This window comes from Triticum urartu, chromosome 2A (genome assembly GCF_056163025.1).
Source record: "Triticum urartu cultivar PI428250 chromosome 2A, HENAU_Tu73, whole genome shotgun sequence".
Taxonomy (NCBI): domain Eukaryota; kingdom Viridiplantae; phylum Streptophyta; class Magnoliopsida; order Poales; family Poaceae; genus Triticum; species Triticum urartu.
The window spans coordinates 27,241,949-27,258,020 of record NC_141874.1 but is presented as its reverse complement, the minus strand read 5'-3'; positions in this window follow the sequence as shown (position 1 = coordinate 27,258,020).

Here is a 16,072-nt window from a genome sequence, read left to right as displayed (position 1 = left end):
TGACTAGTAGATGCGCCTAAAATGCTACTATAGTACTTACTTTCGGGTGTCTAAATTGCAGCTCCTTCGGCAGTCCCGGAGCTTTTCTGGTGAATTTTCTCCAAACCCTGCTGGACAAAGAAAACAATTACTTGATATATCAGGAAATGAACAAAGTTGCTGATATGGTGGATAATGATCGATTTAACTTACTTCTCGAGTATTTGAGTCATGTCTGCATAGTCCTGGGGATCTTTTCGTCTTGAGTCTAAGACGGTTACTAGTCCCTGCTCAAGCTTAATCTCTAGGAGAATATAGTGGAAACTGCACACGCATGCATAACTCATCAATTACATTACTATAACCTTGACTAATATATAAGGGAAACCGAATACGCACAAGACAGTAACACTCACCCGAAGTTGTAAGGAAAGAGTATTATATCTTTGTTTTCATTTATTACGAACGATCGTAGCAAGTTGGCCTCGGTAGCTGTGGCATGAAATTTAACCTGAGTTGCATCTATGAGATATGTGTTAATGAACCCAATATCACCGACTTGTCTTTTCTTCAATTCGGCGATCTTCAATCTTCATAATATAGTGAGAATGATTATAAATACATGCAATGAAAGAGCTAAGCTATATAGAGAAACTTAATGACAGAAGTAGTACTACTTACAGACAGTAGCAGGTGACCGTTGTTTTATCGAGGGCCAATTGATTGAAAAACTGATAGAACTCCTCAAATGGAACAGGCAACAGTTCAATTCCAACGAGGTCATGCTCCTTTTTAACTTTCACATACAAAGTACTCCTCCCCAGAGTCTCTGCAGATTTTCAAATACCAATCATGCAATCTTCGCATCATCGTTGATAGAGATCTTTCATCTTTGACGAGAGGCTTCCCGTACTCGTATCTTTGTATCTACACGTCCATGGGTTCATAATGTACATCGTCGGGAAGGTAATCTGCAAGATTGCTATAACCGGGCACCATCCTCGGATCATTAGCGACGTTGTGGCTAGGCACCTTGAGCGGGGGGCACGATTGCTTCGCTTGTTCGCCGAGCTGGGCAATTTATTTCCCAGCTTGTCGTTCTTTCAGCCTTTGATCACTGACAGTACTTTCCGACTGCTCCGTTTCGGCAAATTTCTTTCCAATAATGCGCTCATAGTTTCCTTTCGGCGGAAACTTCGGTGGTTTTGTCAGGGCAGCCAGAGTGCGCTTCACTTTCACCGGATCTACCTTCTCCTCCGGAGGTGGATGTCTCTTTGCTCTCAACCCTTGAAACCATGCATATATAGCTACCACATACATATATACATTGAAAAAAATTACATATATGCAACAAAAACATTAATACACATATGAACAAAAAAATACATATATGAACAAAAACATGATGTGAACAAAAACATTAATGTAATAAATCTAATAAGAAATTAATCTAATAAAAAACATGCTCTGAACTTACATATAGCCACATACATACAAATATACATTATATATATATGAACAAAAAATTAATCTAATACAAAATCAAAACAGAGCCGGACCGGCGCGGCGGCTCACAGCGGGGGGTGTCTGGCGATGGCGACGGCGGGGGAGGCAAGGGCGCCGGCGGGCGGGGGCGGCCCGCGGGAAGGGGCTAGGGCGCGGGGCAGGGGCCGGCACGGCGACGACGTGGTCGGCGGCAGGGGCGGCGCGACGACGGCACCGGAGGCAGGGGCGGCGCGACGACGGCGTCGGAGGTAGGGGCGGCACGGCGACGGCGTCGGGGACAGGGGCGGCGCGGCGATGGCGTCGGAGGCAGGGCGATGATGGCGACGGCGACGAGGAGCAGCGCTGGGGCGTCGGGCACAAACTGACGGTGAAGTTGTGAAATTTTCACAAGTCCAGCTTATATACCGACAGCATTGGTCCCGGTTGGTGCTACGACCCGGGACTAATGCCCCCCTTTAATCCCGGTTGGTGCCACCAACCGGGACCAAAGGCCTCTTTTCAGCAGCCCAAAGGGGGGCATTAGTCCCGGGTCGTAGCACCAACCGGGACTAATGCACCCCTTTAGTCCCGGTTGGTGCCACCAACCGGGACCAAAGGCCTGTGCTGCCCCGAACCCAAATATTTAGTCCCACCTCGCTAGTTGAGAGGGAGGCGCACCTGTTTATAAGGTGCGGTGCGCCTTCCCTCTCGAGCTCCTCTCTAAAGCAGGCTTTCGGGCCTAACACTGCAATCTGTGCCTGTGGGCCTACTGGGCCTTCCGCGAGCCTTAATCCTGGCCCATGGTAGGGTTTCTAGTCGTATTCAGGCCGTGGGGCCCAGTAGGTGGCACTTTTTTTGTTTTTTTGTTTTTTTGTTTCTACTTAGAACTAAATACTTATAGTTTTGTAGTGATTTCTTTTTTATTTTAGGTCACAAAAATTATAAACTTTCTGTTAGTGCCATTAGTTTTAAAATTTGAATAGTTTAAATTTGATTTTTTTTAAAATTTGTGTGAATCACTAGTTTATAAATAACTTTACTATAAAAGTTGATTTTTGAGTCAATCTTTTTCCTGCTATTTAATATTACTGTGTTTTATCATTATACTCAATTTGGTAATTTTAGTTAGTCATAACAAATATTATAGGGGTGAGCCCTATTTTTTCCAGTTTTTTGTTTTGTTTTCTGCATTATTTATTTCCTTTTGTTTTTTGCTTTATTTTTTAATTCTTTTTGCTTTTAGTTTTAGAAAAATTATAAACTTTCTGTTAGTGCCATTAGTTTTCAAATTTGAAAACACTTTTTTAGTTTTTTTGTTTTCTTTGTTGCTTTATTTATTTCATTTTGTTTCTACTTACAACAAAATACTTATTGTTGCTATTTTTATTTTTTTCCAGCTTTTTTGTTTTGTTTTCTATATTATTTATTTTCTTTTGTTTTTTGCTTTATTTTTTAATTCTTTTTGCTTTTAGGTCAGCAAAATTATAAACTTTCTGTTAGTGCCATTAGTTTTAGAAAAAATATAAACTTTCTGTTAGTGCCATTAGTTTTCAAATTTGAATAGTTAAAATTTGATCATAGATGCACCTATAGAGAAAATTCGACCTAAATTCATAGTTTTCAAATGAACTCCGAAAAAGTTGGCATAGCATACTCGTCTGTTACAAATTTGGCATGGTATCATCATAATAGTTGTGGGAGAAAGTCTTCACTTTTTCTTCACTTGTGTCATTTGCTTATTGCGCTGTAACCATGGATAATCTTCATTGTTTATCAAGATGCTTGGGTCAGCCTTGACATTGAAGGGAGGAATTTCATGAAACTTTTCATAATCTTTAGACATGGCTGTCTTGCCATCCACTCCCAGGATGTCCCTTTTTCCTGAAAGAACTATGTGGCGCTTTGGCTCATCGTATGATGTATTCGCTTCCTTATCTTTTCTTTTTCTCGGTTTTTTAGACATTTCCTTCACATAGATAACCTGTGCCACATCATTGGCTAGGACGAACGGTTTGTCAGTGTACCCAAGATTTTTCAGATCCACTGTTGTCATTCCGTACTGTGGGTCTACCTGTACCCCGCCGCCTAACAGATTGACCCATTTGCACTTAAACAAAGGGACCTTAAAATCAGGTCCGTAGTCAAGTTCTCATATGTCCACTATGTAACCATAATATGTATCCTTTCGGCTCTCGGTTGCTGCATCAAAGCGGACACCGTTGTTTTGGTTGGTCCTCTTTTGATCTTGGGCGATCGTGTAAAATGTATTCCCATTTATCTCGTATCCTTTGTAAGTCAATACAGTCAAAGATGGTCCCCTAGACAACAAGTACAACTCATCACAAACAGTGTTGTCACCTCTGAGACGTGTTTCCAACCAACTGCTGAAAGTCCTGATGTGTTCACATGTAATCCAGTCGTCGCACTGCTCCGGGTGTTTGGAGCGCCGACTGTTCTTGTGTTCATCGACATACGGGGTCACCAAGGTAGAGTTCTGTAGAACTGTGTAGTGTGCTTGAGACCAAGAATATCCGTCCCTGCATATTAGTGAGTCTCTTCCAAGAGTGCCTTTTCCGGTCAGTCTCCCCTCATACCGCGATTTAGGGATACCTATCTTGTTAAGGCCAGGAATGAAGTCAACACAAAACCCGATAACATCCTCTGTTTGATGGCCCATGGAGATGCTTCCTTCTGGCCTAGCGCGATTATGGACATATTTCTTTAGGACTCCCATGAACCTCTCAAAGGGGAACATATTGTGTAGAAATACGGGCCCCAGGATGACAATCTCGTCGACTAGATGAACTAGGACGTGCGTCATGATATTGAAGAAGGATGGTGGGAACACCAGCTCGAAACTGACAAGACATTGCGCCACATCACTCCTTATCCTTGGTACGATTTCTGGATCGATCACCTTCTGAGAGATTGCATTGAGGAATGCACATAGCTTCACAATGGCTAATCAGACGTTTTCCGGTAGAAGCCCCCTCAATGCAACCGGAAGCAGCTGCGTCATAATCACGTGGCAGTATGAGACTTTAGGTTCTGAAACTTTTTCTCTGGCATATTTATTATTCCCTTTATATTCGACGAGAAGCCAGCCGTGACCTTCATACTGAGCAGGCATTCAAAGAAGATTTCTTTCTCTTCTTTCATAAGAGCATAGCTGGCAGGACCTTTATACTGCTTCGGAGGCATGCCGTCTTTTTCGTGCAAACGTTGCAGGTCCTCCCGTGCCTCAGGTGTATCTTTTGTCTTCCCATACACGCCCAAGAAGCCTAGCAGGTTCACGCAAAGGTTCTTCGTCACGTGCATCACGTCGATTGAGGAGCGGACCTCTAGGTCTTTCCAGTAGGGTAGGTCCCAAAATATAGATTTCTTCTTCCACATGGGTGCGTGTCCCTCAGCGTCATTCGGAACAGCTAGTCCACCAGGACCCTTTCCAAAGATTACGTAGTGTAAATCATTGACCATAGCAAGCACGTGATCACCGGTGCGCATGGCGGGCTTCTTCCAGTGATCTGCCTCGCCTTTGAAATGCTTGCCTTTCTTTCGACATTGATGGTTGGTCGGAAGAAATCGACGATGGCCCAGGTACACATTCTTCCTGCATTTGTCTAGGTATATACTTTCAGTGTCATCTAAACAGTGCGTGCATGCGTGGTATCCTTTGTTTGTCTGTCCTGAAAGGTTACTGAGAGTGGGCCAATCGTTGATGGTCACGAACAGCAACGCCTTAAGGTTAAATTCCTCCTGTCTGTGCTCATCCCACGTACGTACACCGTTTTCATTCCACAGCTGTAAAAGTTCTTCAACTAATGGCCTTAGGTACACATCAATGTCGTTGCCGGGTTGCTTAGGGCCTTGGATGAGAACTGGCATCATAATGAACTTCCGCTTCATGCACATCCAAGGAGGAAGGTTATACATACATAGAGTCACGGGCCAGGTGCTGTGATTGCTGCTCTGCTCCCCGAAAGGATTAATGCCATCCGCGCTTAAAGCAAACCATACATTCCTTGGGTCCTTTGCAAACTCATCCCGGTACTTTCTCTCGATTTCTCTCCACTGCAACCCGTCAGCGGGTGCTCTCAACTTCCCATCTTTCTTTCGGTTCTCACTGTGCCATCGCATCAACTTAGCATGCTCTTCGTTTTTGAATAGACGTTTCAACCGTGGTATTATAGGAGCATACCACATCACCTTCGCAGGAACCCTCTTCCTGGGGGGCTCGCCGTCAACATCACCAGGGTCATCTCGTCTGATCTTATACCGCAATGCACCGCATACCGGGCATGCCTTCAGATCCTTGTATGCACCGCGGTAGAGGATGCAGTCATTAGGGCATGCATGTATCTTCTCCACCTCCAATCCTAGAGGGCATACGACCTTCTTTGCTGCGTATGTACTGTCGGGCAATTCGTTATCCTTTGGAAGCTTCTTCTTCAATATTTTCAGTAGCTTCTCAAATCCTTTGTCAGCCACAGCATTCTCTGCCTTCCACTGCAGCAATTCCAGTACGGTACCGAGCTTTGTGTTGCCATCTTCGCAATTGGGGTATAACCCTTTTTTGTGATCCTCTAACATGCGATCGAACTTCAGCTTCTCCTTTTGACTAATGCATTGCGTCCTTGCATCGACAATGACCCGGCGGAGATCATCATCATCGGGCACATCGTCTGGTTCCTCTTGATCTTCAGCAGCTTCACCCGTGGCAGCATCATTGGGCACATCGTCTGGTTCCTCTTGATCTTCACCAGCTCCCCCCGTTGCAGCATCACCGTATTCAGGGGGCACATAGTTGTCATCGTACTCTTCTTCTTCGCCGTCTTCCATCATAACCCCTATTTCTCCGTGCCTCGTCCAAACATTATAGTGTGGCATGAAACCCTTGTAAAGCAGGTGGGAGTGAAGGATTTTCCGGTTAGAGTAAGACCTCGTATTCCCACATTCAGTGCATGGACAACACATAAAACCATTCTGCTTGTTTGCCTCAGCCGCATCGAGAAACTCATGCACGCTCTTAATGTACTCGCGAGTGTGTCTGTCACCGTACATCCATTGCCGGTTCATCTGCGTGCATTATATATAATTAAGTGTCCAAATTAATAGAAGTTCATCATCACATTAAAACCAAAGTGCATACATAGTTCTCATCTAACAACATATAGCTCTCCAGAGCATCTAATTAATTAAACCACACATTGAAACTATGTAAAACATTTCAGTGCAAAAACATTCCAACGGCATAATGATACCAAGCCTCGGTATGAATGGCATATTTTCTAATCTTTCTAATCTTCAAGCGCATTTCATCCATCTTGATCTTGTGATCATCGACGACATCCGCAACATGCAACTCCAATATCATCTTCTCCTCCTCAATTTTTTTATTTTTTCCTTCAACAAATTGTTTTCTTCTTCAACTAAATTTAACCTCTCGACAATAGGGTCGGTTGGCATTTCCGATTCACATACATCCTAGATAAATAAAATCTATGTCACGTTGGTCGGCATAATTTTCATAAACAATAAATGAACCAATAGTTATAAAGATAATATACATACCACATCCGAATCATAGACAAGACGAGGGCCGACGGGGGCGGATACCAAAACCATCGCACTATATAAGATGCAATAATAAATGTAAGAAAATGATACAAGTATCTATCTAAACATACAAGTAAGAATATTTTTCCTTTCAGAAAGAAGATAAGAACAAGAGGCTCACCGGTGGGGTCAGTGATGAGATCGGCGCGGGTGATCGACGGCGGTGAAGACGGGGACGGGGCGTGACGGACCGCTAAATCTAGACAAATCTCGAGGAAAATGGAGCTTGGAGGTCGAGCTTCGAGAGGAGAAAGCTTAAGTAGTGTGGCTCGGGCATTCCATCGAACACCTCATGTGCATAGGAGGTGAGCTAGAGCACCACAAAGCCCTCTCCCCCTCGGCCAGAAAAAACAGAGCATTGTGCTCTGCTCTTGCGCGAGGGGGTATATATAGGCACCTCATTGGTCCCGGTTGGTGACATGAGCCGGGACTAAAGGGGAGCCTTTGGTCATGGTTCAAGCCACCAACCGGGACCAATAGTGGTGGGCCAGGAGCGAGGCCCATTGGTCCCGGTTCATCCCACCAACCAGGACCAAAAGGTCCAGATGAACCGGGACCAATGGCCCACGTGGCCCGGCCGGCCCCCTGGGCTCACGAACCGGGACCAATGCCCACATTGGTCCCAGTTCTAGACTGAACCGGGACTAATGGGCTGACCTGGCCTGGACCAAAGCCCTGTTTTCTACTAGTGTAATTACATCTCCGAAGAGAAAACCCCTGATTAAGAATTCCAACTATCCTATTATATAGAATTGCAACACATGACTACCACAAAATGATAAAGAAAAATCGCTCTTCCTCGCTGTCGTCGACGCTGGTGTGCTCGGGGGAGCATTCTCGATATTCTTCAAATTATCATGTGTCTTGTTCATTTATATTTTTACTCTTGTATTATTATGATCAGTACATAGAGTACGAGTGCAATGCATGCTTTTTTGCATCGGGTCACCTAATTTGTGTAGTTGACTTAACCAACATATGCTAGCATGATCATGCGGCTATCTTAATCAATTTTCAGGTCATTTCATTTTAACGAGTGATGAGTCGACTAGAAGAGTATCCACTTAATACATGTATGTTACATCTTTTATTGATGCACATATGACAATGCAAGAAATGATGAGGCACATGATTTAATCCCTGTTGTCGTCTGCGCATGCATGGAAATTTAGTAAAAGGGGGTTCTAATATCAGAACCTTCCCATATGTTATCTTGTTTGATTTTGTTTGGTATGTTTGATGACAACATCTGCTAAGAAAATCAGTCTCCTTTGGTTAGGACTAAAACGAGTTAGATGTAATACCTTTTATTCTATTATGGGTCACATGGATATACTCTAACCATCAGTGGACAGTATATGCGTATTGCATAGAGCCTATACGTTCTAGATATGTAGGATTATAATTTTTACTTAACCTACACACATTCATTTTCTTTTATGGGCATATTTTATTTAAGAGCGAACCGAGTCAACTAGTATTTTCATTATCTCTTGTCTACACGTTGGATTTCACTTAGCACATTCTATATGCATTAGAGTATGTTCATTTAATCATCTATATGACAGATGTATATGACATTTGTACCACCTATTTGTATTACTACTAACATGGCATAGCATGTATGTTCGCAGGGTAACCAATAATAGGCTTCAAATATAATTTGGCAAACACGTAATTTATACATTTTTTTTATGCACTAGATCTGGAGGTACATGCACAATTTACATGGTCTTGTTTTATGCCACTCAAACATGTAACAAATGAAGAGTGCATTTTTTGTAGGCACATATACATTTTATGATTTTATGTAGATAGTCATCTAGGGTTCGTGTATGTTTCATATTTGTTTTTCCCCGAGCTTTACCTTTGCGTCGCTCTCATCTATGATGGAAGGGAAAATATATCCTCCTTAGTTTGGGTCACCATGAATCAACCAAGTAGTGAAAATTTATCATCTTTGACATAATCACACTTTGGCTTGTATCACAATGATCAACCAAGGCAAAAATGACAAGATGGATTGATATGTTGTGTGCTCGTTGATTTGTATTACAATGATCCGCCAAGGAGTATTTTTGTTGCTCTTAAACATATTCGCACTTTGGCTTGTATCATGATGATCAGCCAAGACGAAATGTCAAGATGGGGCTATGTGGAGAATGCTCCTTGATTTGTATCACATTGATCAACCAAGGACATATTTTCCTCTCTTAAACATATTCGCACTTTGGCTTGTATCATGATGATCAGCCAAGGCAAAAATGTCCAGATGAAAATATGTGAGATATGCTCCTTGGTTTGCATAGCGATGATCAACCAAGGACAAATTTTCCTTTCTTGAAAATAATCGCACTTTGACTCATATCATGATGATCAGCCAAGGCAGAATGTCAAGGTGAGGATACATGCATGGGCATACTCCTTGATTTGTATCACAATGATCAACCAAGAAGAAAGATGAACACGATGAGAGATATAGGGAGGAGCAAGAAGATTAGAGGAGAATTATGATTACCACCTTGTCTACCTTCCTCGGGCTCCAGCTGACCAGATGAAGAGCTCTGTGCAGCCGCGTCCATGAGCTCAACATCAGCAGTATATTTGTGTGGTTGAGAGCAGCGGCGGCAGCACAACAGTGGCAGCCAGGGAAAAAGAGCAGCAGCGTGAGGCTAGAGAGAAAAATGGAATCGGCCCCTTGGTTGCGCTAGGCAGGCTAGTATTTATAGGGGCTGGCAAGCAGCGGAGCGCTGAGACGTGTGCACCCATGTCTTATATCGTGGGATCATGTGAGATCGTGGGAGAGTGGCTGCTTTTCTTTTATTTATTATTTGATTAATCACTAGCTTTTTTGAGACAATGTCACGAAGCTTTATTAATTCGTTACAATATTTACAGGGATGGATGGTAGATTCCCGGGGTGTCCTAACCAAACATGGCGGCAACCATCGAGAGATAGAGCATGCTTCACTAAGTTGTGAGCTTCATAATTAGAGCTCCTAAACTCATGACTAAAATTACAAAAATCAAAAACTGAAGAGTGGTCTATTATTTCATGTATAATTGCACCGTAACTCGCCGGATTTTCCTTCTGTATGTCTTGTACCACCACTTTGTAATCCGACGCAACTTGAGTCTGTCTCAGATATAGATCATCTGCCAATGCAAGAGCTTCTCTAATGGCTAGAGCTTCTAGAGTCGGTGGGTCCACAATGTTCCTGAAGCAAAGGGTCGAAGCTCCCATGAACGTAACATCTTGGTCTGTACAAATCACACCAACTGACCCAAACCCCTGCCTGGAAACAGTAGCATTAGCGTGTTCTGTTGAGAAACGTTGCATGGAAAACAAAAAATTCTATGCACACGCAATGATCTATCCATGGAGATGCATAGCAACGAGGGGGAGAGTGTGTCTACGTACCATTATAGACTGAAAGCGAAAGCGTTTGACAACACGGTTGAGGTAGTCGAACTTCTTCTAGCTCCTACCGATCAAACAACGAACGTACGACATCTCCGAGTTTTGCACATGTTCAGCTCGGTGACGTCCCTCGCCTTCTTGATCCCACAAGGTATCGAGGTAGTAGATGAGTTCCTTCAGCACAACGGCGTGACGACGGTGATGGGGTAAGTGATCCTCGTAGGGCTTCGCCTAAGCACCGTGAAATTATGGCCGGGGGTGTATACTGTGGAGGGGGGGTGCTACACACGGCTAACAATTGATGTTGTGTCTTCTAGGCGCCCCCTTCCACATATATGTAGGTGGGAGGGGAAGAGAGGCAGCCAGGGGGCACCCCAAGTAGGATCCGAATCCTAGTTGGCGTTTCCCCAAGTGGTGCCCCCTTTCCTTTTTTTCACTGGAGAAGAAAGGAACGGAAAAGAAGAGAAGGAAGGGGGGCGAACCCCCTCTTTTCCTTCTCCTATTCGGCCACCTGCCACAGGGGGGGGGGGGCGGCGCCACCCCTTGTGGGCTGGTGTGCTCCCCTCTCATGGCCCATATATTCCCCCGGGGGGTTCCAGTAACCCCTCTGGTACTCCGACAAATACCTGATATACTCCGGAACACTACCAGTGTCCGAATACTATCGTCCTATATATCAATCTTTACCTCTCGACCATTTCGAGACTCCTCGTCATGTCCGTGATCTCATCCGGGACTTCAAAAACATTCGGTCACCAAATCACATAACTCATATAATACAATATCGTCATCGAACTTTAAGCGTGCGGACCCTACGGGTTCGAGAACTATGTAGACATGACCGGGACAATTCTCCGGTCAATAACCAATAGAGGAACGTGGATGCTCATATTGGCTCCTACATATTCTACGGAGATATTTATCGGTCGAACCGTTATGACAACATACGTAATTCCCTTTGTCTATCGGTATGTTACTTGCCCGAGATTCGATCGCCGGCATCTTCATACCTAGTTCAATCTCGTTACCGTCAAGTCTCTTTACTCGTTCCGTAATACATCACCTGTAACTAAATCATTAGTCACTTTTCTTGCAAGGATTCTTATGATGTGTATTACCGTGAGGGCCCAGAGATACCTCCCCGATACTCGGAGTGACAAATCCTAATCTCGATCTATGCCAACTCAACAAACACCTTTGGAGATACCTACAGAGCATCTTTATAATCAACCAGTTACGTTGTGACGTTTGATAGCACACAAGGCATTACTACGGTATCCGGGAGTTGCATAATCTCATAGTTGAAGGAATATGTATTTGACATGATGAAAGCAATAGCAATAAAACTGAACGATCAATATGCTAAGCTAACGGGTGGGTCTTGTCCATCAAATCATTCTCCTAATGATGTGATCCCGTTATCAAATAACAACTAATGTCCATGGCTAGGAAACCTTAACCATCTTTGATCAATGAGCTAGTCTAGTAGGGGCTCACTAGGGACATGGTATTTGTTTATGTATCCACACATGTATTTAAGTTTCCGATCAATACAATTCTAGCATGAAAATAAACCTTTATCATGATTAAAGAAATATAATAATAACCATTTTATTATTGCCTCTAGGGCATATATATTTCCATCACGTTCATCTTGGCATTGCCTGTCAACGGGGCCACCCATCCCGTTGGTCTTTATACAGTTGGAGCCACCTCCGGAGGTGTTTTGGCATTGATGAACCGCAGCTCACCCAAATAGTTGGATATGAAACTGTTAACCGAGTATGGAGATTGCAAGATATTCTTGTGAATGGCCTTCCGCCTGACTCCCTAGAGCGACCATAGTGTTACTACTAAGAGATCAAAGAATTCCTTCGTTAATATTTCATGCAATGCAAACAACCAATCCTTTGGGTTCTCCTCTCCTCGGTCTAGCATGTGTTGCGGGAAATCATCCGAAGCCAGTGCCCAGACACTCGCCGCCATCGGGCATGAGATCAGCGCATGCTTCCAAGTGTCCACTGCCCCACATAATAGGCAGGTGTCATCTATCGCCAAATGACGGTGCTCCAAAACGGTGCTCGTTGGTACTGACTGTTGGGCTAGAGGCCACACAAACATCTTGAGCTTAGAGGGAACTTGCAAATGCCAGATCATAGTCCACTTGCTGGTTTCGTTGTGTTCATAATAAGTTCCGCCCTCCTCATGCAGCCAGGCCTCCCGGCTATGCTCTGTCCTGAGTATCATGCGATAAGCCGACCGCAGGATGAATCTTCCTTGGGGCTGCTCATGCCAAGCCCAAAAATCTTCGACTCTTCGTGTCCACAGCGGAATACTGAGGACGGCCTCTACATCAAAATGAGTGAAAACAGTCCGGACCAAGCCCTCATTCCAGCTCGTTGATGTAACATCTATTAGCCGTGCCACTCTATCTGGAGGGTTCGGAACAAGAGCTGTGATGGGGAGCTTGAAACTATCTCTTGGGATCTAGTTGTGATGCCATATATTCGTAGTTTCTCCATCTTTTATTCTGCGTATAACCCCTTGTGCTAAAATATCACGAACATCCAAAATTGCCCTCCATATTTGGGACGGGTGCACTCCTAGTTCCGCCTGAAGCAAAGAGCAATCCGGAAAGTAAACCGCCTTGCCAATCCGGGTAATGAGTGATGCGCTATCTGTTAGGGTCCGTCATGACTGCCTTGCTAGAAGTGCATGGTTGAATATCTCCAAGTCGCTGAAACCTAGACCTCCCAAGTGCTTTGGCATGGTCAAGCTATCCCATGCCACCCAACTGGGTTTCCTCTTCCCTTGCTTAGAACCCCCAAAAATTGTCGGATGATAGAAGTGATACTGTCTCATATACCTCGTGGCAAACTGAAGCAAGACATTGAGTAAACGGGGATTGCTTGTGCTATAGATTTAGTCAATACTTCTTTACCAGTAGAAGAAAGTAACTTCTCCATCCATCCTTTAATCTTTTCCCAAACTCGGTCTCGAAGATAGTTTCGATGAAATTTCATGAACATAGTTATCTGAATTGCCATATGTTCTATTTCTTGAGGAACAAATGTCTTGTTTAATATCCAGAATGTGTTTTTTGTGGGGACCAGAGAGTCATTAATTAATCATCCAATGTTTAAGATGCAAAGGAGCAACAATTAAATTCCTGACATATCAAATACTCCCTCTGTAAAGAAATATAAGAGCGTTTAGCTCACTAAATAGTGAGCTAAGCACTCTTATATATCATAGTCATCTTACTAAACTATGATTTTGGTGGAGTCGACTCCAACATGCATCAATATAGTTGATGTTTTGGGTTGGTTTGGTTCATAAACTATTGTACTATGTGTGCCTAAGTGCATTATTGGTGTCACCTTTTCCAACAGAGATAGTGTATGGTTGGCTGCAGGGCAGACCTAGCATGCAATCTATGACTCTTTGTACCTACACACTAGTAGAAAAAGGGTCAAATGTGAAGCACATTAGTGCCGGTTTGAATTTGAGCCGGCACTAATGTGTCCATTAGTGCCGGTTCCAACGGCTAGGCGAGCGGACATCATTAGTACCGGTTCGTGGGCAACCTTTAGTACCGGTTCATGCCACGAACCGGTACTAATGAGACTGTGGTCAGGCTGGGGCCCTCACGAACACCTTTAGTACCGGTTCATGGCATGAACCGGTACTAGAGTTTCTTAGTAAGCTGATTTTTAGTCACACCTCGCCAAGAGAGAGGCAGGGGGAGCGGTTTATAAGTTGTGAGTGCACTAGTAGAAAAAGGGCCTTTAGTCCCGGTTCATAAGGGCCTTTAGTCCCGGTTCTAAAACCGGGACTAAAATGTCGGTACTAATGCCTCTCCCTTTAGTCCCGGTTCAATCCAGAACCGGGACTAAAGGGCGCGGCCACGTGGAGCTCTTTTCAAATTTCTAAATTATTTTAACCTCTAGTCTGTAATCACCACCCCTCATCACTTCTCAATTTATCCTCTAATCACCCCTCATCATTCCAAATCATTTAACTTCCCGAACGGTCACCCATCCTCCCACTCCCCCAGCCTGAGCACGCTTAACTTCCGGGTTCTATTCTCCCTCGTTCCAAGTCTGCACTTGTTGTTTTCCTGACAATACTAAGATGTCAATCCTATTAACCTTCAGGAATTTTGCTTGAGCATGAAGTGACACATTTCATAGTTTTATTTTGAAACTATTGTTTTAAAAAACAATAATTATTTAGTAACACTAATATTTCTTGAATAATTAGTTTGACCACTGTTTGACCATAGTTTGACCACAGTTTGACCAGATTTGACCAAAATTGAAACAACTGAAATAACTATTTAGTAACACTAATATTCTAGAATAATTAGTTTGACCATTGTTTGACCACAATTGGCCCACTGTTTGAATTTTTTTCGATTTTTTTCACTCTAGATCTTAAAAGCCCCGTAACTTTTTTCTATTAGGTTTTTGAGGATTTTGAAAATGTTTAACGGGGTTCCCCCAGTTAAATTTGGATGTAACTTTTCGAGTAGATGATTTTTCATATAAAAAACTTTTTCATCCGAGTTAGTATGCAAAAGTTATGCCCATTTTTACAAATTTCAGAGAGATTTTGCAAATAAAGTCAAAATTCACATTTGCAAATTTTCCCAACAACTAGACCACATATCACATGGGAAACTTATTTTCTTTTATTTTTTTGACATTTCCATCATTTTCTTTTATTTTTTTAAAACTGAAAAGGCGATCCACAGGGGGGGGTATAGTTTGAAAATGGGACCTTTAGTACCGGTTCGTGGCACGAACCGGGACTAAAGGTCTCATCCCCATTAGTCCCGGTTCGTGCCTCAAACCGGGACTAAAGGTCTAATCTTTAGTCCCGGTTTGTTGCACGAACCGGGACCAATGGTTGTGGGCCAGGAGCGAGGCCCATTGGTCCCGGTTCATTCCACCAACCGGGACCAAAAGGTCTAGATGAACCGGGACCAATGGCCCACGTGGCCCGGCCGCCCCCCTGGGCTCACGAACTGGGACCAATGCCCCCATTGGTCCCAGTTCTGGACTGAACCGGGACTAATGGGGTTACCCGGCCTGGACCAAAGCCCCCTTTTCTACTAGTGGTGCAAAGACGATGACGAAGAGGCGTAATGCTCACATGCACGTTGCTTAGCTTCAAGCCTTTCGGAATAGCATAGATTTCACGGAGCTATGTGCAGTGCAGTCTACACTATTCCGAAAGGCTTGAAGCTAATTAACCAGCATTGCACCTCTTTTTTATTTTTAATAACTTATTTGAACTCCGGACTTCTTGTGTTCAGTATGCAGCATTCAGAGCGACGTCATCAATTTCCAACACGTTCTGACATCATTTGCTATTTTTCAGTCATTTACCGATTTGTTTAGAGAGCTAAATGACCGTGAAATTGAAATCACTACAAAATGAACTCTGAAAATGTTGAAACTTGGCATGGTATCATCATTTCACCCGCATAGCATGTGCGAAAGAGTAGAGAGGGTCACGGCAAAAACTGGACGCACTTCGTGTACAAACGGGACAATCTCTTTCCTA